This window comes from Lissotriton helveticus, chromosome 1_1 (assembly GCF_964261635.1).
Source record: "Lissotriton helveticus chromosome 1_1, aLisHel1.1, whole genome shotgun sequence".
NCBI lineage: Eukaryota > Metazoa > Chordata > Amphibia > Caudata > Salamandridae > Lissotriton > Lissotriton helveticus.
The window spans coordinates 1,455,286,374-1,455,308,414 of NC_136057.1; the positions used below are offsets into that span (position 1 = coordinate 1,455,286,374).

At 46.5% G+C, this 22,041-nt stretch overlaps 1 protein-coding gene across 1 annotated transcript in view; it reads left to right on the forward strand.

Annotated features, from left to right (window-relative positions):
* NCKAP5L (NCK associated protein 5 like) overlaps positions 1-22,041 on the forward strand; it is a 107,590-nt gene that overhangs the window by 22,924 nt on the left and 62,625 nt on the right. The window lies entirely within an intron of this gene.

Below are 22,041 nucleotides of genomic sequence, written 5' to 3' on the forward strand. Positions count from 1 at the left end.
TACCTCTGTCGGCCATTCTGGACTAGTCTTTTTCACCACTTGAACTCACCCTTGGGAAACACTCATTAGGCTAATTTTAACTAGCGAATGTTTGCCACTTTGCAGTAACATACCTCCAATCACTCTTAATGCACCGATAGTTAGCCCATATAGCATCCTAAGAAATACTACTATTAATTAGAAAGACTACTATTAATTAGCGTGTGAATGCCTTTTTTTGTAGTACTATACTTCTATTTGTTTATAATGCACCGATCGTTAGTGGCGCCGCGGCCAGGGCGACTGACGCTGGAATCTGGGGACCACGGTTCGATCCCCGGCTCCGGCGGCAGGTTAGCCCAGCACCATGTGACTCTGGGCAATAGCTCGCTTAATCTTCCCGACGGCCCCCCAGCGCCTAGAGACCCTAACGGGTGATTGTGCGCTTTACAAATGTGGACTTTACTTTTACTTTATATAGCACCCTAAGAAATGGCCTATGTTAGATTATTATCAACTAGTGAATGTATGCCTTTTATTGCAGTATTATACCTCTATTTGTTTTTAATGCACAGATCATTAGATCATACTGCACCCTATGCATGACCTATCTGATTGTACTGATTGCTTCTTTTGATTTATTTGTTTGACGATGTTTTATCTCTGAACTATGATCCCTCATGTACTCCTTCCATGTAAAGCGCTCTGATATCCGCAAGGATCTTGTCCGCGCTATATAAAACTTTCAAAATAAAATAAAATAAATAAATAAATAAGATCCTTTAGTCTGGATAGAAGAATGGTTGTTTGTTGTGTCAAAGACTGGTAAGAGGCTGAAAAGAAATGCTATCTCTGGGCTGTTAGTGTCGCCTTTTAACATCAGGTCATCTTACATTGACAACGATGATGGCTCTTTGCCCCGCTTTGGTTGGGAACATGTTAGGTAGGGATGGAGTCGTTTGCTTTGAGGAAATGTGCTAAATGATTGTAAATGGGTTGTACCAGGAGTTTAGCTGGGTATGTTATTTTGAAGATGGTTCTGTAACTTAGGGTGCTGATTGGGGTCTAGTGTGGTGTTTTCAGTAGTGTCGAGTTGGAACAGAGTACAGTATTGTTGTGTGATAAAGCATCAGCAAAGGAACTTTAAAAAAAATTCTAGTTGGCACAGATGAGGGGCGATCCCGCCGGCCCTGTTGACTTGCCAATGTCTAGTAGTTCTTTCGATTGGGTTAACCCCGTGTGATTTGTGAAGTATGCGAGAGGAATAAGCACAGGGCTGGAAACTGTCCCTACTCAATTACCCATACTACAATCTTGTAGCTACAACAGAAACTACTCTTTAAAGCTACAACCTACACCAGCACTTTACTCCTACACCAGAATGTTGCACATAAACCATTACATTATACTACCATTTACACGTATCCTTTCCTCTTGCATTTTTACTTAAACATATTTGCACACTGCCACACTCAATCACCTACAACTTAAACATTTACGCTATACATTATTATTTACTATTGAATGCATAATTCTTGCAAATGATGACCTTACTAATCGGACTACAGTGACCTATGATGATATTTGTAAAACTTTTCACAATATTAATCATTTCATACAGCGATCCGCAATCCATTCATTACTGGTAAAAAAAAAATTATTAACAGAATAGTGACCAAACTTCTTATCCTAGCTCTTGTCCTGAATATTTAATAGATTTATTAAAGATTTTTCATCAAGATTAAACAAGTACGGTATCCTAGCATCTAGATTTTTTTATTAAAGCTCTATACAAACAATTCTTACAGTTTTTGATTGCTTTCTGCCTATCAGATATATTTCTTCTGTTCAAAGGAGCTCTTGACAAATGCCCACAAGTACCAAAAAACAAGAAACATACCCAGGCTAAATAACATAAACAACTATTTTTATTTATTACTGAATAGAATACTTCCCTCTAAGTAATTGTCAGGCAATTAATTGTCACGTGGAGCATTATATTCCAAGTGTACACATAGTGTATGTGTGTGTTCACATACTCTGTATCTAACTGGTAGTCGTTTCCTCCTCCCCCCCCCCACTCATTTAGCTCTGCATCTTTTTATGCTGCTTTCTTTTGTTAATGTACCTTTTGAAGACCGATTGTAGGGCATGGAGTTTTATCCAGTTAATTTTTTGACTAAGCCGTAGTACCTTTTTAAAGTCTTATTTAAATATGCAGGTGACACCTGACTTTAAGTAAAAGTCTCATCAGAAAATGTAGTGCCCTAGTTCAACGATTACCTCACCACAATGCAGGCCTCCATGTCAAACTCTAAATTGAAACTTAACTCCTTAAGGCAGAGTTTGTGTTAATTTCCGGCACAAACCAACTGGAACATGTGCAGGAAAGGATCTCTACAGTAAAGCATGACATTCACCCCTTAAAGAGGCCATCTTTCCCAAAGACCCAGGTTTCCATCTCAGTACATCCTCTGCCTCAGAGCACACGTCTCCTCCTGCTTCCAACTCTTTACTCCCACAAACCAGTACTTACAACTATGCCATCCCCTACATTCTCACGTACACTTCCACAAACACCCTATATGCCCCCACACTATCAGCAAATCTCAAGGTAGGGGTAGTTCATCCTTCGCCAAAATGGCCACCAAAGGTTGACCCAAGTGGCTGGTAGTCTTGTCGCAGGAAGACCTGAAGATCAGCTGTTGGTACCTTCACACACCTGTTAGGGTGTCATGCTTCCTCATTGGGCGCTCCTCGTCAGTCCGACGCTGCAATGCCTGACTGGCCTGGGGGCTCTTTGTCAGAGATCTTTTGATCTGAAGACGCCGTATGGATGAGTGCAAGTGAGGGAGCTAACTGACCGGGTAACTAGTGGAGTGAGTGAGTTTGTGGCTAAAATAGGCTCTGGTATCCTAAAAACGAATTTTTATAGAGTAAGGGTACCAAGTCTAAATAAAAACAGTGGTGCTATCATGTGGTCTTTAAGTACCAGGATAGCTTTTAGTGAAGAGTGGTCAACATGTGTCGTGCCTCGAGAGCCAAAGGATCTGGCGGCACTTCATCAGGACCAAACAAAAACAAAAAAGTCTGCCCCAATCTGGGGCTTCAGGTCTCCCTTTTAATAAGGAATGACTTAACAATGTTCACCAGCTTACCCCTGAATGTATGCCTTATAAGCAACAATGTCTCATCCGGATTTAATGAAAAGATAGATACACAGTTATGTATGCGACATTACAAGGTAGCAAAGAAAGGAGAGACTCCCGGTATTTTTTCAAAAGTGCTCATTGCATCCTGTATTTAAAAATAATTTTTCACAGTTCATTTAGGGCAGTTATAACAGCTCCGTTAGCATGAGATGCGAAGGCAACCCAAGGGGGCTTTGTGCATGTAGTTCTCTTGGATCAAACCGTGACGGCGCGAGTGGCAGGTGGAAAAACATCGGGGGACGCAAAGTGACGAAGTGAAAAATAATTATATACAAAACAATGGTTCCTCTTCAAACATTGGGAGACAAATGATTATTCATGAACCAAAGTTGAGGCTGCGCCGTAAGTTGCGCTGTATGATCGGTTGATGGCGTTTCGATCCTCCCAAGTTAGGATCATCATCAGGACCGGGTTGCCTTATTTAAACGTACTGTATAAGAGAGGAAAAGGCAAATTGAGGGCCAGGGAGTGGCAAGATGAAGGTTGGACGAAGCTGGCAAGGTGGCGGTGAGAGTGGGAAGAGGTGATGGGACGGTACAACTGGGGAACTGTAGAGGGGGCAGTCCAAGGGGGAGAGGAGACAAGGAGTACTAGATAGAGGAAGGGGGGAGTGTGCGAATAGGAGCTAGGGCGGAGGGAGGCGGTGTCTAAGGGATGGGAGAAGGACAAGTGATTGGCCCGTGCAGTGTCTGGAGTGGCAGGAAGGGGGGGGGGGCTTGGGAAGGACCTAGGTACGTATGTATGTTGGCATATGGTTCCATCTCTAGAGAGGCAGAATACTGCTCCTTATGAGAGATGGAGGGTCCTGGTCAATTTGAGGGACACTTGTTGGTGGTCAGGACTCTGTGGTCTCACCTACCCTCCACCATCATCCCCCACACTATTAGCTACACAATTGCTCTACGTGAGCACCTGCACAATGCACCACCAGTTACATCATTCATATCTACATCCCTCACTACATACCCAAAGCATATCCCCATCTACACCCTCTCTACCTCCCCCACTACACCAAATCATATCCTCTGTTAACCACTTAGGCCCTACCTCACGATTCCTACCCACACTCGGCTAACCGCCTCAATTATCCAACGCCTGGTGCCATGCCACGTGGCCCTGCACCACCTGTACCCTCTACCATTCAAGACCTACACTTTCACTCCTCCACCATCATCCATAAACACTGTACTTCCTGCCCCGTAGGTAAATGGTTGCTACCGAGCCACCCCGAAACGGACCCACGGACCCTTCGCCTGCCAAGCCTGCCGTTTCACCTGCCTCCGGACCTGCACCACCCCCGCCAAGCCAGACACCAGCAACAACCACCTCAAGTGCATCTTGCTCAACACCCGCTCCGTCCACAGGCACGCTGTGGAACTCTGGAACCTGCTCGACACGACAGCACCAGACGTCGCCTTCCTCACAGAAACCTGGATGAACGCCTCCTCAGCACCCGACATCGCAATAGCCATCCCGGACGGATACAAGATCACCCGGAGGGACCGCGTCAACCAGACGGGAGGAGGCATCGCCATCGTACACAAGAACACCATCCGCATCTCGACCAACTCCGACGAAACCTTCACCGCCGCCGAACACCTCCACTTCCAGATACACACCAACCCCAAGACCACCCTCATCTACAGACCCCCGGGACCACCACACAATTCAGCGAAGACATCGCAGACTTCATCAGCTCGCACGCCCTTCCCTCCGTCGACTACATCCTCCTAGGGGACCTCCACTTCCACCTGGAGAACAACAATGACAGAAACACCACCACCCTGCTGGACAACCTCGCCAACCTCGGACTCAAGCTACTGGTGAACACCCCCACCCACTACGCCGGCCACACGCTTGACCCAGTCTTCTCATCCAGCAAGCACATCTCCTTCAGCCACTCCACCGGACTCTACTGGACCGACCACAGCTGGGTCCACTTCAGCTTCAGAAGGACCACGACCCACCACCACGTGCAACAGGTTCCCCGCCGGAGCTGGAGCAAGATCACCGCCGAGCAGCTCACCGCCTCCCTCAGCCAGAACACTCCCACCAGCACAACGGACCCCAACGAAGCAGCCAGCAACCTCACCAAGTGGCTCACCAACTGCGCTGACGACCTCGCACCACTAAAGAACCCTCCCAGCAGACCCGGCAGCAAGAAAACCCCCTGGTTCACCGACTAACTCAAGATCTCCAAGAAGAACTGCCGCACCCTTGAGAAAGCCTGGCGGCTCGACCAGACCACAGACAACAGGACCGCCCTCAAGCACGCCACCCGCAAACACCATCAGCTGATCCGCGCCACCAAGAAGACGGCCCTCAAAGAACGACTGGATAACAACGCCCACGACAGCAAGGAACTCTTCATCATCGTCAAAGAGTTCTCCAACCCCAGCGCCGGAAACAACGACATCACTCCCTCGCAAGACCTCTGCAACTCACTCGCCTCGCTCTTCCACCGCAAGATCACCGACATACACAACAGCTTCAACGCACCAACCACGCACCCAACCATCGAACCAACGACCGCCACCACCACCCTCTGCAACTGGACCCCGATCAGCACCGAAGACACCACCCGCACGATGAACTCCATCCACTCCGGATCACCAACCGACCCCTGCCCACACCACGTCTTCAACAAAGCCGACGCCATCATCGCACCCCATCTCCGAGACGTCATCAACACCTCCTTCCACACCGCCACCTTCCCGGAGAGCTGGAAGCACGCCGAGCTTACCGCCCTCCTGAAGAAACCAACGGCGGACCCCACCGACCTCAAGAACTACCGTCCCATCTCGCTCCTTCCTTTTTCCTGCCAAATTCATCGAGAAGACCGTCAACAGACAGCTCGCCACCTTCCTCGAGACGAACGGATCCCTCGACCCCTCGCAGTCCGGGTTTCGGGCCAACCACAGCACCGAGACCGCCCTGATTGCAGCCACCAACAACATCAGAGCCCTGATCGACAACGGGGAAACAGCGGCCCTCATCCTCCTGGAACTCTCTGCGGCGTTCGACACTGTCTGCCACCGCACCCAAGTGCAACGCCTCAGCAACATCGGAATCCAAGAGAAAGCACTAGAGTGGATCATCTCGTTCCTCGCCGGAAGAACCCAGAGAGTCCGCCTCCCCCCGTTCAGATCCGAGGCCAGCGAAGTCATCTGTGGCGTACCACAAGGATCTTCTCTCAGCCCAACCCTCTTCTACGTCTACATGAGCCCCCTCGCAGCCATCGCACGCCAACACAACCTCAACATCATCTCCTACGCCGACGACACCCAACTGACCCTCTCCCTCACCAACGACCCCGCCACCGCCAGAGCCAGCCTACACGAAGGGATGAAAGACGTCGCCGATTGGATGAAGAACAGCCGCCTGAAACTGAACTCAGACAAGACGGAAGTCCTCATCCTGGGATCATCACCCGCCGCCTGGGACGACTCCTGGTGGCCCCCTGCCCTGGGCACCGCTCCCAAGCCAAAGGACCACGCACGCAACCTGGGCTTCATCCTGGACTCCTCCCTCTCGATGACTAGTCAAGTCAACGCAGTTTCCTCATCATGCTTCAACACCCTGCGCATGCTCCGTAAGATCTTCAGATGGATCCCCACAGAAACCAGGAAGACCGTTACCCAGGCTCTCGTCACCAGCCGACTGGACTACGGGAACACCCTCTACGCCGGAACCACAGCCAAACTTCAAAAAAGACTCCAACGCATCCAGAACGCCTCCGCACGACTCATCCTGGACATCCCCCGACAAAGCCACATCTCCGGACACCTGAGAGACCTGCACTGGCTCCCCGTCGGCAAGAGAATCACGTTCAGACTCCTCACCCACGCACACAAAGCTCTCCACGACCTAGGCCCCAACTACCTCAACGACCGCATGACCTTCTACACGCCAGCTACGATCGACCAGCCACGCCCTCGCCACCGTACCACGCATCCGCAGAGCCACCGCCGGAGGTAGATCCTTCTCCTACCTGGCAGCCAAGACTTGGAACTCCCTCCCCACCCACCTTCGGTGAACCCAAGACCACCTTTCCTTCAGGAAGCAGCTCAAGATCTGGTTGTTCGAGCAGTAACATACCCCTCTCCCCCAGCGCCTTGAGACCCTCCCGGGTGAGTAGCGTGCTTTACAAATGCCGTGATTGATTGATTGATTGATTGATTGATTATGCACACACCACTCTCACACCAGGGCTGCTTCAATCTAATATTTTTTACTGCATAAAGAAAGCAAGTGCTCTTTATTAAATTGTTTTTAAATTACTTAAATCTGGGTTCCTTAGATGTTTAGAATAACTTGCTAAAGAAACCTAGTTTATGTGAAAGGCTAAACTGATAAACCTAAAGGAATCCAAAAGATTTGGGGAAGGATGCCTCACCCACAACTTATCATGGCATGCTTGATCATTGGTCATTCTCCACACGTGGGTAGGTAAATGCCACCTCAGCGGACTCAACCATTGCTAGGAGTTATTATATAAATGCTTGCTGGATTGATTGCAGGGGTCCAGATACATATTGAAAAAGACCTCAAGGTAGACCCAAGGGTTTACCTTTATTGTTGAGTACCTTTGGTATGATTAAAAAGAAGTATGCTGGGCCTGTGGTGAGCTTTAGTGACTTATCTAGCCCTACTTTCATGTCAGCATGTTTCGGCCAACCCAAAAAGCCCAGGTGGGTTTATGGTCTTGTCAGGGCACCAATATTCCCTGCCTGTCTATGCATTAATTCCATGCAGCAATCATGAGGCCTAATGCTTTCATACCTTTTAATGTCTAATGATGTATGGTCAACTCCTGTAGAAATAACAGGAAGAGAAAAACGTTTGTTCCTGAAGAGAAATATGAGCATCACTCACCAACAGCAAGTAGGAATTCACAAGATTATCATGCATGTCACCTGCTTCCCGTTGATGAATATACCATTATATCTGTAGCCACCTGTGCTGTGAAAAAAGGGTAAAAAAAAACGCAGCAAAAGCACTCCACATGTGGGCATGCCATAGTGTCCCTCACCATGCATACATGTATTCTTGTATCCAACACTTACCCTAATTTTTGGATGGGTTCAGAGACTTTCCTTTTACATTGGGGAGGCTTCTCACTGTAGTTACAAACTTTGTAAAATTAAGATTTCAGGATAACTTTGAAGGACATCATAAATCCTGTTGAGATAATGGTATAGTTGTTTTTATTGAAATAGCTTTTTTATATTGAAACCCATATCTACATATTTCCTAAGAGAGTCTATTAGTCCACACTGGGTAGGATCACCAGGACTAACATAAAAAAACGCTTAACAGACTGCTTGTTATGCTAGCTCTCCTTTCTGTTAGCCAAACTAAGAGAGGCTCTTGCCCTACTGTGTGTGTGTGTGTATATATATATATATATATATATATATATATATATATATATATATATATATATATATATATATATATATATATATATATGTTCGAGGCATGTGGGCTGCTGAATTTATATCTATGCATAGATCGCCGCCTAGTGTTGGGTCCGGATGATTGCACATTGTTGTCCTGGAAGAGTATTCGAAGTATCACGAGATAGGTGGCTCCTCCCCTGGACTACAGTGCGCATGGGCATCCTCTCCATGCTCAGATTGTTTTTTTCCGCCATTGGGTTCGGATGTACCTTCTTAACTCAAGTTCGGAATATATATAAATACTCTTTCTTCAGGCCAAAAGGCCTTCGGGGCATCTGTATTGTCTTTCGTTCGGTGTCTTCTACTTGTTTCGAGTTTCTTGGAACACGACGTCGAAGACTGATTGCCTTTCGACACCAAAGGCCCATCGACGATCGACGATGGAACGGAGTCCGTTCAAGCGCTGCCCCGTTTGCAACTCAAAATACCCTCACATCGGTGTACACCCGGTGTGCAATAAATGTCTATCACCGGACCACGACGAGGCCAGCTGCATGGCCTGTTCAAAATTCAGATCGAAGAAAACTCTTCGTCTTCGACGCGCGGCTCGACAGCGCGGGAGTCGGCACCCGATCCAGAAAACATCTTCGGGGGTGACGGCGAGGAGGGTGTACAAGAAGAGGATCCTGCTCAGCACTCTGATCCCGCATCGGAGCAAGACTCACCATACAATGAGGACGAGGAAGAACTCTACGTCCATGATGAAGACATCGTCGAGGTAGGAGACGACGTACAACCTCTCGGAGCCGTCGACGACGACTCAAGCGAGGAGCTAGGCCCAACCGCAGTAGCGGGGCCTCATACAGACTCTTCCACGGCTCAGGTCAAGGCATCGCCGGAAGGCCTTAGCCAAGATCTTCATACAAGTTCTCTAGTCCCGCTTCGAGGCCCGACTAAGAACATTTCTAATGAGCCATCGGTCGAACGCCCACAGTCAGTGGACAAACAGAAACCGAAACATACAGACACTAAAACAACACCGAAAGTGGTGAAAACTACCATCGGCTCGACGACTTCGGAACCTACCAAGTCAAAACGTGTGCTCGACCCCTCTGGGTCGACAGGGGGCGTCGACCCGAAGATCGGAGCGACAAAGCCCGTGTCTGCAGTTAAACACGTCACGCTCACATCGACGTCGACGTCCGGCTCCAAAGATGGCGACTCTTCCAAGGGACTCAAGGCACAAAAAGCCATTGAACCGAAGATTCAGAAGCCGCAGTTAGTCAAGGCCTTCGAGCCGAAATCCAAACTCGGCCCAAAGGAACAGACCTCGTCGAAGCACACACGCGTATCTGCTGCGCAGCAACGGCCCGAGTCGACAAAGAGCCACAAGCCCACGGACCTGTCGGAGTCAGTCGGATCGAAGACCAAGACTTCCAAGCAAGTAGGCTCATCTCCTATGCTTCCGGCGCCGATAAAATATGGCCTGCCACCCACGGCACGGCCTAAAACTGTCCAACTCCCAAAGGCTGCCAACTCATCCAAGTCCACAACGGGAGATGCACCCACCCAGCCTCGGACGGAAGACGTTCTGTTCCAACCGCCGTCCTATGACGAACAGTCAAAATTGTACATCGACTCCGCTTCAGGTCGACTCACCGTTTATAAACGAAAAATCAGGCCTGAAACTCCCATGGAGTCTTACAAAATACCACTAAAAAAAAAGAGGGACTCTACAGCCTCTCCTACACTCTTTGAACCCATACAGCCCTATGGGCAGGACTATGCCTACTCTCCCACACCTGTCACTGAGGATGTGGAGGAAGGGGACAATGAGGACCAGTTTAACTATCCCATTGACACAGATCAGGATGAGTCCCAGCCATGGGCTGACACTGTTGACCCTGATGAACCACACACCACCCCTGACACTCAGTCTTATGCAGTCAAAATTTGCCTACTGAAGATACTGCTGCGTTTAACGCACTAATTGAAAGGGCAGCCCTTAACCATGATGTCGACATGCACGCTGACCCTGTGGAGGAAGACTTTCTCTTTGATACGTTCTCAACATCGGAAAGATCTGTAAAGACTCTGCCTATGCTCAAGGGTGTGCTCAAACATGCTAGCGACATTTTTAAAGAGCCCACTAAAGCGAGGGTGGGGAACCCCAGGATTGAACGGAAGTACCGGCCTGCGCCAGTGGACACTACGTATATCAGAGGCCAACTCCCCTTAGACTCCTTGGTGGTGGCTAATGCTTGTAAAAGAGCAAACTCTCAGACAACTGGTGATGCTCCTCCTCCGGAAAAAGAATCCAAGATCTTAGAAGCTTCTGGGAAGCGTATAGCAGCACAAGCAGCTAATATTTGAAGGATCTCCAATACACAGGCCCTGTTAGCAAGATATGACAGGGTCCACTATGACACGTTAGAGCAGCTCCTGCAAAACCTGCCAGATGCTTATAAGGAGGGAGCAGAAATGCTTATACAGGAAGGGAAGTTGATCTCCAACGCCTGCATTAAGTGTACGTTGGATGCAGCGGACACAGCGGCTAGGGCCATAAACACTAGCGTAATGCTCAGAAGGCATGCCTGGCTCCGCATCTCTGGTTTCAAGTCAGAAATCCAAACTACTCTACTTAATCAGCCAGTTAACCCTGACTTCCTGTTTGGTCCAGAGGTAGACACCACTCTGGAGAAGATTAAAAAAGACACTGAAACTGCTAAATCCATGGGAGCTCTGCAGTTTCAACAGTTCAGAGGCAGTTCCTTTCGTCGCTCCGGTAACAGGGGAGCTTCTAGAGGTCAAACGTCGCAACAAGCCCAATACACCAAGGGAGGCACACAATCCACCTATAACAAGAACAATAGGGGTGGATACCGTGGAAACAGAACCAAAGGTAGAGGACGTGGAAATAATAATGCCAGATCCTCCGCCACTAACAAACAGTGACGTCTTGTCACTGCCCCCGACCATACCACACCGGTCGGGGGGAGACTTCAGCAGTTCCTGCCAGTCTGGGAAAGCATTACCACGGACAGGTGGGTGAGACAACTTATGCATCACGGCTATTGTCTAGAATTAACCTCCACTCCACCCAACATACCCTCAAGGCACTGTCCTATGTCCGCAGAGCACATGCACTTATTGCAGCAAGAAGTCATCTCCATGCTGCAGAAAGGGGCCATAGAACTCGTGCCTTTAGAACAACAGGGTACAGGGGTGTATTCACTGTACTTCTTAATCCCAAAAAAGGACGGGTCTCTCAGGCCCATTCTAGACCTCAGACCCCTAAACCAATACATCCCATCAGAACACTTTCACATGCTCACTTTACAGCAAGTTCTGCCGCTGCTCAGTCAGGGGGATTTCCTAGCAACCCTAGATCTGAAGGATGCCTATTTCCACATTCCCATGCACCCCAGTCACAGGAAATATCTCCGGTTCACCATCAACAACCAGCATTACCAGTTCAAGGTCCTGCCTTTCGGGTTCACTACTGCCCCCAGGGTGTTTACCAAATGCTTGGCGACAGTGGCCGCGCATCTTCGGAGACAACACATCCATGTCTATCCGTATCTAGAATACTGGCTTGTCCAAGCAAAATCGGCCCAGCAGTGTGCCAGCCACATGTCCCGCACAATTCACCTCCTACACAGTCTAGGATTTTCACTCAATTACCCAAAGTCTCATCTTCAACCCGCCCCTGTACAACAGTACCTAGGTGCGGAAATAAACACTCTCACTGCCACAGCGCGACCAAACTCAGCGAGAGTCAACAGCATGAAGGTGCTGATTAAAAAATTCAGGCCACAACACTCACTCCCTGCACAAGTGTTCATGCAACTTATAGGCATGATGGCCTCCTGCATCTTTATAGTCCCTCACGCGAGGCTACACATGCATCCGCTTCAGGAATGCTTAGCACACCAGTGGAACCAGGCTCACGGACAGCTGCAAGACCTAGTGTTGGTGACCGGTCGTGCATACAACTCTCTGTATTGGTGGAACACACAAAGCCTTTGCAGGGGACGACCGTTCCAGGAGCCTGTACCACAGGTGGTGCTAACAGCGGACGCATCTCTCCAGGGCTGGGGAGCTCATGTCCTCCATTATACTGTGCAGGGACTGTGGACCACACAGCAGAAACGGTTGCACATCAACCTCCTGGAATTGATGGCAATCTTCATGGCGATGAAGGCATTCAAGTTGCATCTCTGCAACAAAGTCGTGCTTATCCGGACGGACAACATGACTACAATGTATTACATTCAAAAGCAGGGAGGGACGCACTCTCCACAGTTGTCCCACCTAGCACAGTGCATGTGGAAGTGGGCCATTCAGAGGAACATGTTCCTCATGGCGGAACACCTCCCAGGCAAGGACAACCAGATGGCGGACCTGCTCAGCAGACACAGCCATCAGATGCACGAGTGGGTGATCGATCCCTCAGTGCTACAACCGTATTTCCAGCAGTGGGGTCATCCAGAGATAGACCTCTTCGCCCCACCAGAAAACGCAAAATGCCACACCTTCGCCGCCAGGTTCCCACACCCGCAGTCTCAGGGCAATGCGAGATTTGCGTACGCTTTTCCTCCGGCACCACTCATACCGCTAGTGGTGCGCAAACTGAGGCAGCACTCCATGACACATCCTAGTTGCTCCAACGTGGGCGAGGCAAGCCTGGTACACCACGTTCCTAGAACTTTCAGTGGTGCCCCATCAGCGACTAAAACTCACACCCAGGCTCCTCACTCAGAGCCATGGAGACATTCAGCACCCAGATCCGCAACAGTTAAGCCTTGCAATCTGGCTCCTGAGGTCATAGAGTTTGGCTACCTAAACCTGCCCCCTGACTGTATGGACATCATCAAGGAGGCTAGAAGACCTACCCCCAGGGCATGCTATGCGGCGAAATGGAAGCGTTTTGTCATCTATTGTTCCAATAATAACATTAATCCACTAGATGCTTCCACGCAAAACATCATATGTTACTTGCTGCACCTATACAGATGCAATCTAGCGTATAGTTCCATCAGGATACATTTAGCTGCAATGGCCGCTTATCTTCAAAATAGACAGCATCTCTCCCTTTTCAGAGTGCCAGCCATTAAAGCTTTTACGGAGGGACTCAAAAGAGTCATTCCTCCAAGACACCCGCCTTCGCCTGTCTGGAACCTCAACATAGTCCTCACCAGGCTCATGGGTCCACCATTTGAACCTCTTCACTCTTGTGAGATTCAATTTCTCACATGGAAAGTGGCTTTTCTGGTGGCGATTACGTCGCTCAGACGGGTTAGTGAGCTGCAAGCACTCACTATTCAAGAGCCTTTCATTCAAATTCATGCTAATAGGGTCGTGCTGCGTACCAACCCTAAATGTATGCCCAAGGTAGTGTCACAGTTCCACATTAGCCAAACTATTGAACTACCAGTATTCTTCCCAAATCCTGATTCAGTAGCAGACAGAGCACTACACACACTAGATGTTAAAAGGGCTCTCCTGTATTACATAGACAGGACTAAAGGTTTCAGGAAAACTAAACAACTGTTTGGGTTGCCCTTGTGCTGTGTAGAGAAGGCAACAATTTCAAAATCAGGTATAGCCAGATGGATTGTTAAGTGCATACAGATCTGTTATCAAAAGACTAAACGCACATTAACAGTTCCCCCAAGAGCGCATTCCACACGCAAGGTAGGGGCATCCATGGCTTTCCTGGGTAACATTCCTCTAGAGGATATCTGTAGAGCACCCACATGGACCACCATACACACATTCACCAAACACTACTGCGTGGATGTACACTCAAAACAGCAAGCTGCTGTAGGTCAAGCTGTTCTCAGAACTCTTTTTCAGACTGCTGCAGCTGGCACAGGCAACCGCCGCTAGGGAGGGTACTACTATTTATTCTATGCATAGATATAAATTCAGCAGCCCACATGCCTCGAACGGAATATGCTACTTACCAGTATGCATCTGTTCTTGGCATGTAGGGCTGCTGACATTTATATCGCCCACCCTCCTCCCCGGTGCCTGTCGCAGCTGTAGCACTCAGAATTATTCACAAGCATGGTCATCACTTACTGTATCATACTCCATCTCTGGCACAATGGCGAAAAACAATCTGAGCATGGAGAGGATGCCCACGCGCACTGTAGTCCAGGGGAGGACCCACCTATCTCGTGATACTTCGAAGACTCTTCCAGGACAACAATGTGCAATCATCCGGACCCAACACTAGACAGCGATCTATGCATAGATAAATGTCAGCAGCCCTACATGCCAAGAACAGATGCATACTGGTAAGTAGCATATTATATATATATATATATATATATATATATATATATATATATATATATATATATATATTGCTTTACTGATGCAAATCACCTTGTGCTTATTGTTTGTGTAAGCTGTATGAAAGTAGTTGGACAAACAGACAATACATAGGCAGGTGACATGCATTTCAAGAGAAAGCAGTGTTTTCAGTGTACCACTGTCAGTGCACAATTCTGACTTAGGAACCTTAATTACTTAGAGGCACCAATTCGATTTACTGATTGCATATGCTTTGTGTCGAAACCCCAATTATACTTTAGTTGCGTACCCAATAGTCAGGGGGCGTCCCCACAGGCACAACAAGGCCCAATTATCTCACTGTGATGATTGAAAAGTCACTCGTCTATCAACTTAGTTGAATCAGAAAAAAAACCCTCCCCCGCGCAAGCATGCGGGAAGACATTATCCACTACAATTGTTAAAAAACCCAGAGCCCGCCTTATTTCATCAACAGAAAATGCCTTCTGATGCACCTATTGGTTCCCTCCCCGCCGGTCACCGAACAGTTCCAGACAGTGGGTGATACGTATTTCTGTGTTCCAGAGTGGGCGTGTAGGAGATGACAACATCAACGTAATGACGTTTGGGGCAGCGCCGCATATTCTGGACGCTAGACCGCTACTACTCAATACCATTGCACATAGAACAGAGCCCACGTTAACGTGGTGACGTTGGCCCAATGTTCGTTATCTTGACACTAGGCCAATAACCACTGGTCCTGCGTGGTTAATCTTCGTAGAAAGTATAATGATTACTCAGCTCGGAGGCCCCTAGTTTGTTGATGCCCATACAGAGCCAACTGCCTAAAGGTTTCAGACAGGAAACTAAATGTATCTACTTGGGGAAAGAATGAAATACTTACGTTTGGAAGAACGAGTGGAGCCCTTCAGACAGACCATGACAAAACATTAAGCATTACGGATCTTCAGTGCCTCCAGGATCCAATTGGGCCCCAGGAAATATGTTTCAGTACTTGTATAAAACCATTGAGGAATGTGTATCCTATGGAATGGCAACTCAAAAATATTTGAAGAGAGGACATACATGTCATTATCAAAATAGCTAGGCTGGGCTGATATAGACTGTTTTTAGTGAACTCTTCCTTACATGTGCGTACAGCTGAAAACTGGAAGATTGAGCCGTCAAACATAAAATTAACGTTGGTCTCTTATTAGCTGTAACCATTGAATGTCTTCATTCAAACCTGTGGCTGAGCTATTGAGACGATGTATCCAGCACTGCTAACAACGGAACAGTCTTGCTTTTGTATTGTTTCCTCCAGGGGGAACTCCGTCTATAACATACTATTCTAAGTCCATCTCCGTGTTGTTCTTTCCCAGAAAGTGTCTCATCAATTTAGTCACCGTCCTCCTGCATCTTATTGTGCTCCTGTGCTCATTTATCCTAATTCAAACTTTCTCCGTTGTCATTCCTATATATTTAAGGCGGCACAGGCAGATTATCATATTGATGACATTAGTCGAGTCACAGTTGGTATGGTCTTTCAAGATCGAGGGAGTTTTTAGACCTATATCCAGCTCTTTCACTTTGCTCATTAAGGGCAGACATTACAATGTACACATGGGAAGTTTCCGAAAACTGGAAGAAGATTCTACATTGTCCTCAAAGGATTGTTACATGAAGTTACTTTTGGTTTAGTATGGACCAAAACATATTTAATGACTTGCCTTTTTTGTATGTGAATATTGGTTTTGCTAAATTTAAAGGGCCATATGGGAGTATTCCCCATTTTTATTAATTACCCTTCCTACGTTATTTGAATGTGTGTTGTACGTGGTAACTCAAATCAGACCATCACATTTTGGTTTCTAATAAGTTTGAAGTGCTCACAGGGGTTATTAAAGCCTCTTTTCATTGTCTTTTGAATTATCTTAGTGGGGTGTATCTTGTAATTTTTTTGTTAAGTAGGCCTGCATAGTAATTACAGTTATTTTTGTTAGTGCAATTTCTTCTAAGTCTGAGGAACGGTCTATTGGTAAATAATCCCGTAAGGCTCTCGGGTGGAAGCTGTCATACCGCAGAAAGCTATTTTGATTAGTTGATTGGTAAAAAAAACAAAAACTTTGCATATCAAGCTGGGGTCTCGGGCCTGCATACGCAAATCTATGAAAGACATTTACTTTTTGTTTAAACTCATGGTAAATCTTTAAACTTGTTCTCTGTTATTATCCCATTTGCAAAGTTTTAGGCCGCACTCTTGCTCCTCCTCCATATGATAAAAATAGAAGCAATTTTTAGCACTTTTATATTTTGATATTTGTTAGAGATTGAATGGGTTAGAGTGATTGAGGATATGTGTCACCTCAAAAAGACAAACTATCCTAGGGGCGAATGTGCTGACCATGAAAGTTCTTTGTACTGTAGGTAAAAATCTTCCTCAAACTTGAAGTAGTTCATTGTCGGCCATATGGATGCAGACTAATACAAAATCTAAAGGTATGATTGAGTCCCATAATGTCTCTGATAATAACCTGTAGAGAACCTTTAATGACTCTTCTTGTGGAATACTTTTATACAAAGCTTCGATATCCACTGTCATAAGTATGTCATTTGTTGGGTCTAACTTCATGTCTTCCAAAATGTTCAGGATGTCTTTCGTATCTTTTTTTTTTTATTATTAATTTTTTAAGATGAACATACATCTTAATAAAACACACCAATTCCACATGTAATCGGCATACACAGGTGTCACACATCCTAGATCAGAGGTACATAGGCAGTGCACAGTAGCAATAGCATGCATATATTCAGAGCTTTAGCATACATATATCCATGTTGAACAACAGACTGAGAGGGGGTTCACTGGTCATAGCTCAATCACTGGCCTGTCCAGAAGACATTGACTGAGTCCCAGCAGGATCAGGCCCAGCAAAGGTAGGCACTTATCGGTTCCCATATGTCCCTTGGTCGTGCCATAGGCAGTTGTTGCTCCGCATTTTGTTCTTCCATATTACCACAGTAGGCCACCAATCGTAACCATGCTGTTGCCACAGGACTCCTAGAGCTGAACTATACCATTGCCACCTCTCTTTTATCCAGGGCGAGTAAGATGGATACTAAACGTCTGTTTGCCGCAGACTGCGTATCCGCTAACACTGCAACCGGAGGAGAAGATTTAAGTGCAGTGCGGACAATTTCATGTAATACTTGAAAAACATCTTACCAGTATTGGCGCTCGTTCATACAAAACCAGGACACGTGTAGAAAGTCTGCAGCTTCTAACCCACACCTTTTACATGCACTATGTTCATTACCCCCAAATCTTAACAAACGTGTGTGTTTATAATAAAATTGACGAAGAAACTTAGTGTATCAATTTATGCCTATAATTCACAGGAGTATATTTTACCTGCATGCAACAGTATGCCCATTTTTTAATCTAGAATTTCATAGCCCAGGGCTGCCTCCCACCTCCCGCTGGCCTCTGCCAGGCTGTTCTCCGTTCACTGTGAGGACAACAGAGTATAGTAAGGATATGGAGCAACATCCCTTCACTTAATATATGCAGTTAAAACCAACATTTCAGTTAATTCTGCAGTATGAGTAGTGGAACTGGCCTTCACCGCAGATCATAGTCTATGGTCAGCTAAGATCGCCATGGTAGACTTGTCTCCTCAAGCCATGAAGTTTGCCAAGGACAAGAAGCTTCAGTTTTCAAAGAGATTCACACGCGTCACTAGATTGACTCTTCTCAGCTGAGCTTTGATGCCATGTTCACAAGTTGGGGGCAGCAACAGGTTATTTAACTGGGGGAAGAGAGGCGACTATGGATAGTCTAATTGGAGCCTCTACGCCTGGAGCCACCATGCCTGGATCGGGCTGGCAAGCAATATCAGCATCCTCCCTCACCATACTGGGCTGAAGGGAGATCCGAGCCAACACATCCCTAGATCTAGCAAGTGCCCTCAACTCTGCCATGCGTAGCAGATGGTGCAGCAGGGGTCCATTAGCGCAGGTAATGCGCCTGTGCAACTAAACCTATTGTTTACACCGAGCAACTCAAAGTCCACAAATTAGTTTTGCAATTGTAGTGGTTTTTATTTTCTGTTCTTGAAGTGTTTCAATTCACATCTTCATGGAAAACATTCTTGAATAATTTCTTTAATTCACATGCAGCCAACACGTGTTTCGTCTGGTCATATACGACCCAAGACTTCCTCAGGGCTGCAACCCAAACAAAGTATAGCAACCATTAAATTTTAAACCATCATAGTTCATGGCAAAACATTATAAACAAAAAGTCAAGAGGGAGTAAATCCCAGAAGAGTAATCGTGCCCAGTAAAGATATGAATCATAGTATTGAGCTTTTCACCAAGTAATAGCTTAAATCACCAATAAGTGATATTATTGTAGGGTGGGAGAAGTAGCCTCCACCTATTCTAATCATGTTAGGTTTATTACACCTTGTCAGTTATAGTAGATCAAGAACGGAGTAAAAGTAGCGACCATATAGCAAGACTTCATACCTATATGCCTCCACGACACTCAATTCTGTTTGTAAAGTATAGTTCCAAATTCATAAATATCTATGACAATCGATATGAGCATGGTGTCACATGGACAGTATTCTTAACTGAAGGGGGATATTCGTAGTAGTAATGAACATTCAGTGCTTTGATTTAACTTTATCATATACAATTATTACACACCTGCATCAATTAGCACAAGCTTACATATCTGTAGTTAATAATCATGATATGTAATATTTAATCGTGCCCATAATAAATGTTCAGTCTGACTTATACTAGTCAATTATCTAACCTATTTATTCTATGGTGATATCTCATATAGTGGGCCTCAGTGTCAGGGTACCATGTGTAGCTATTAAGGATCAGGTTCTTCTATAAAAACAATACACAGAAGACTAACATATCTGTTTCACCTCGTGGCCATTGTAGCTTACAACAGGTGAAGAACATGCAAACGTTTCTTCAAAAGATCTCTCATAAAAAGGTTCGTAGAGGGGTCTAAAAGAATTGCCCCTCCCCAGGAACAGCTCCAGCCCCCATGTGAAGTTTTAGTGCAGTCCTCACGTAACTTATGACAGAACCATTTGAGCTCCTGCATAAAGCAGATCTCAGACACATCCCTCTGAAGACCGCATTTCTAATTGCCATTACATCTTTAAGAAGAGTAAGAGAGCGACAAGCGTTAACCATACAAGAACTATATATGCAAATCCATAAAGTACGAGTTATCCTAAGAACTAATCCACAATTCTTACCAAAGGTTGTGTCCAAGTATCACTTTAATTAAAGCATTCTCCTACCAGTCTTCTTCAAAGACCCGCAAACAATAGGGGAAAGGAGCCTCCATACCCTGAATGTAAGGAAGGCTCTACTGTTTTATCTACAGAGAACAGAACAAGCTCGCAAAAGCAAACCGCTGTTATTTGCCTACTCACATACTAAAACAGGGACGCCTGTCACAAAAGCAACAATTTCACGATGGATAGTTTAACCGCATGCGTGCGGCCGCTATTTTTGCGCTGCGCGGCTTTTTTAAAAAAGCCGCGTTACATGACGAGCTGAGCTCGTCATCAGCGTGCGAGCGGCACAACTCATGACGAGCTCAGCTCGTCATGAGCGCAGAAGGGGTTAAACCATCCAACTTTGCTATGCCACCACAGGGAAAATCCTAAGCGTACGACCACAAGGTCACTCAACTAGAAAGAAAGGAGCAACTCTTCAATTCATGGCCAATGTGCCTATAGACACTATATGCTGCAGCAACAGGGGCATCCCCACACACTTTCACCAAGCATTACTGTGTGGACATGCAAATAAATAAGGAAGCACAAGTAGGACAAAAGGTACTTCAACACCTGTTCGCATGTTCTTTCTCTTACCACAACCTCCACAAGGATTGAGAAACCGCTACATAATCTCATGCACAGCATGTGAATCCAAGAAAAGGAATCGCGCTGCAAAATGAAATTTTTACTTACCAGTAGGAGTAGTTTTGCAGCGTGAAGAGTTTTCTGGATTCACATACGATCCATCCAGCCTCCCCTACAAGGAAAACAAACAGGTGGGGTAACATAACTAACAATTCTCTAAAGTACCATCTAAAGGACTAAGATAAAACAGAAAAAAGAATCAGAAGATGGCTACCACATACAACGACCTCCAGGGCGACGTCTGATGTCATGCAGGGGACGTACCTGGCACCCAAATGGTGTTTGGCGATGCCCAGTAGAAGAAAAAAAAACCAGACTATTCCGGACCCAACCACTAGATGGTGGAATAAAGCACGGCATGTGAATCCAGAAAACTCTTAAAGCTGCAAAACTATCCCTACTGTTAAGTAACCATTTCGTATTGTCCCATATCATAGATTCAGTTCACTTTTTGTCAGTGCCAGGTGACAGGGTTGCCCAAAGCAGGCAGAAGTTGCTCAATAAAATTCAAAGCCTGCTCAGGGTGCAAGAAGACGCGTGTCTTTCCCTTATGTTCCAGTCGATGCTTAGCCTGATATAGCATAGAGTATTTAAGGCCCCTTCCTCACAACTTTCATTTAAACCTCTGTAAAGGTGCACCTCACCTATGGACAGCTTGGGTGAAATCCAGATAAAAGAAGATGGAGGAGTTCTAAAACTGCAGGTCAGGGTTGACACTGTTGATCCTCAGAACGAGATCCCCATTCCTGTAATTGAGGAGCCTTGCAATGATAGGCTGAGGAGGCTGGCCTGGTTTGGGAGCCGGAACCAGGGAGCGATATGCTCTCTCGACAACAAAAGCACTGAAGAAATGGAAGTGCCCAAAAAGGGATATTGAGCTCCTCCGCAAAAACTTCCATACGGCCAGCTGTGTCTGGGCCAGGGACCCCCAGAATCCATGCATTGTTTTGCCTCGAGCGGTCAGCCACATCTTTAATCTGGGCGTGAAGTATTTTCAGTTTGCGCTGCATTTGTGTCAGGGCACCCTCCATGCGGTGCTGAAAATCTTCCACATCTGATATCCGAGCTTCTGCCTGGGTCAGCCTGGAGTCTTGAGGATCCATCTGCTCCAGGAAAACCACCAAGCCGGGCTGCCAAGGAGTCAATCTTTGCATCAATGACACGCAAACTAGCCTTCACATC